This window comes from Octodon degus, unplaced genomic scaffold (genome assembly GCF_000260255.1).
Source record: "Octodon degus isolate 3935 unplaced genomic scaffold, OctDeg1.0 scaffold00012, whole genome shotgun sequence".
Classification (NCBI taxonomy): domain Eukaryota; kingdom Metazoa; phylum Chordata; class Mammalia; order Rodentia; family Octodontidae; genus Octodon; species Octodon degus.
The window spans coordinates 5,532,794-5,535,963 of NW_004524588.1; the positions used below are offsets into that span (position 1 = coordinate 5,532,794).

At 35.4% G+C, this 3,170-nt stretch overlaps 1 protein-coding gene across 1 annotated transcript in view; it reads right to left on the minus strand.

Moving 5' to 3' along the window:
* Smco3 (single-pass membrane protein with coiled-coil domains 3) overlaps window positions 1-2,431 on the minus strand; it is an 8,891-nt gene extending 6,460 nt beyond the window's left edge. Inside the window, exon 1 of the mRNA XM_004626089.2 lies at window positions 1,826-2,431. The gene's annotated coding sequence lies outside the window, so the exon portion shown is untranslated. The remainder of the gene's footprint in view (window positions 1-1,825) is intronic.
* Window positions 2,432-3,170: the final 739 nt, after the last annotated feature.

Here is a 3,170-nt window from a genome sequence, read left to right on the forward strand (position 1 = left end):
TTTTGTGCAACCAGGGATTGAACTCAGGCTCTTGTGCTTGCCAGGGAAGCACTTAACCTACTGAGCCATCTCCCTGGTCCCTTAGATTTTTTAAAGTAGAGGAGAAAAAGTGCCTGAAAGCTATCATTTTAATTATTTTTCTTTTGATTGAATGCTTTTATAAAATTTGGCTTTCTAAAATTTGTTTGCATGTGTAACTATCTTAATAAGGTAGCATTAGTGTTAGTGTAAATAAAGTTCACTTAAATACCAGTTTTATAAATATTTTATTGGTTACATAAACTATACCATATCTTTATACTAATCATTTAATTGTTTCATTACCACAGATAATGTTCTAATGAGAACTTTAATACAAGTTGATATTTTCTCCCTCTGTTACCTGAATAAAGGATAAATAAGTAGAACTACATAATTAATTTTTTATTGCTTTTGGTATATGCTTCAAATCAAAAATAAATTTTTACAGCAAGATACTGGGTGTCCTTCAAAGGCAAAGATGATCCTATTGAAATATTTTTTAACTTTATTTACTTATTTATTTATTTATTTTGGCAGAACCAGGGATTGATATTTATTTATTTATTTATTTATTTATTTATTTATTTATTGCAGAACCAGGGATTGAACTCAGGGCTTTGCGTTTACCAGGGAATTCCTTATTCCACTGAGCTATCTCCCCTGCCCTGAAATATTGTTGATTTGGGGGAATATAAGGTTAATTTAAGAAAGAGGTGTCCTTGTGTTATTAGAGCTACACACTACATATGTTGAAGAGGAAGCATTTTAGCATCTGAGATTTACTTCCAAATAATGTGGAAACAATAGTAGGGAAGGATAACAGAGTAAGATTGGCCTTGTTTTGATACATTTTCAAACTGGGTTATGGGCACATGGAACTATTATATCGTTGTCTCTGGTTTTAGGTTTATTTGATTTTTCCCCATAATAACTATTAAAAGAAGAAAACCAGAACAATAGCCTTCAGTCTCTGAAGGCCAGGCATTCTCACTAGTGCTCTCTACGTTCCCCTCTGCTCTCCTGTTCCTCACTGTCCTTGAATCATGCAAAGTTTGTTTTGTTGGGAATATGGAAATAGTGTAGCGTTTTAACTGCAAATCTTGCAGGAGAAAAATAACACTTACTGCCTAGTTCTGAGCTTTATTTACTACTAACCTAAACCATAGACTTTAAGTTTTTAAAAGTTAATTTTTATATGATTTTGTTCTAGTTTTCAACCAGAAAGTAGTACTACCTGACACCAGAAAGTGACATATCAAGGTTACTTATCAGCATTTATCAAATGTTCACTTGTGAACCTTCTGTTATGTACCTTGAAGCATCTAGGAGGGAGGGAAAAAAAGGAGTACTCCTTACCTTCCAAAAGATAATGAAGCTATTTGGAGACACACAGCAAATACCTAGCATATTCAAATATAATTTAACTTATGAATGAGGGTAAACTCATAAGTGCGAGCCACATGCCCTTTTTCAGAGAGATTCAGTGCCTCTCTTAATGTTAATGACATAGATGGAGATGACACCATCCATATAAACAACACAGATCCACACACAGGTCATTTCATGCTTCAGTTTTTCTAATTCTAAGCTTTGCTTCCGCTGTCTCAGTCTTAGAAGTTGCTGCTTTTCTTGTTATCTTCAGAGAAATAATCACACACACACACACACACACACACACACACACAACAGTATCCTCATAATAAAACTACTATTTCATTGATGGCTAAGATTCAAGACTGACATTTTGCCTTTTATGGTGACAGAGTACTATATAAATACAAACAGAAATATCCACGTTACTTACCTCTCCGTGTTTGTGAGCTTGGAGTTTCAACAGTTGTTCACGGGTATTGTTGAAGTGCCTTTTCGTCTGGTTCCATCTGGGTGTTTCTGGTGGAATGTGCTGACGTTCAGGCTTTGCTGGTCTCTGCTGGGTCCCTCTGCCTGTCTGGCTTATGGGCTATTTCTGCATAGCTTGGTCCTCAGATTTCTTCTATTTCTTGGATTTGTATAAATTTAGTTTATGTTCAGTAGTGTGACTTGAAAGACTAAAAAAGTGATAAAATTTATTTTTAAAATTTCTGTCATTTTATGGAATTTCCATTGTTTAAAGGTGCTTCCTCAGTGAACTAATTCAATTCAGGAGGGAAGGTGGCTTGTGTGTGGCGGCTCTGAGCTTTTGGGCTTTACCTTGTTGAGTATTTCACATAGTAGTTTTCTATTAGTTGCCATGCATTTATACCTTCATCTGCTAGTTGCATTGTTTTGGTTTTCAAAAGATATAAATTCAGATATAGCCAAATGTGTCTTTAAAAAACATTTTAGTCTTCTTTCTAGTAGGAGTTTTGCTTTTTATCATTAGTTCTCTTTTTATTTTGGTGAATTCTGCTCACAGTATAAAATGTCTTAGTGTCCCAAATTTTCTGATCAAGGAGATTATGGGGCCAAAGAGGAAAGTGATCGATGATGTACAGTGTGCCTAAGGAGAGTCACACGGAGAGAGAACACTCTCTCAGGCTTTCACAGAGAGCACATTGACCAAGCAATGGCCGTGACTCATCCACATGGCTGACACTGACAAAGGATCTACAATCTGAGGTACAGGATCTCAGGATAAATCCTGAGGGGATTTCACTGACCTTATCAGACCCAAAAGCTGCAACTCTTGTTGCATAGGTCTTGCTTTATCTTGGTCTTAACCATCCAGCAGAAAAGTAGAAAATCGAAGTATAAGAAGTTAAGCCATGCTGTTATGTTGAGCTGTAGGGAACTCAGGTCAACAATTTCTGACCCTGCCAGTCAAGAGGAAGACCCAATACTATTATGGACTACTGGACTCTTTTAGAATATTTTGCTGAGTTAACACACCTATAATATTCAAATGACACAACTAAACAAAAAAGGGGATACAGATGAATGACCATCTTGTATCTGTATATTCAAAATGGTTAGGATATATAGTTACATTCTCTTAATGAATAGAGGGATTTGTTGTAACAGTATTTGTAAATACGATATCATGTCCGCATCTTGTACAGCAATTAATCACTAGGAAGAATGTATGCAATGTGTTAATTATTGAAACTGTCCTACCAATTTGATTTGAAACTGTCTCATTGCTATTTGTCTCTCAATAAAATTATGGAAAA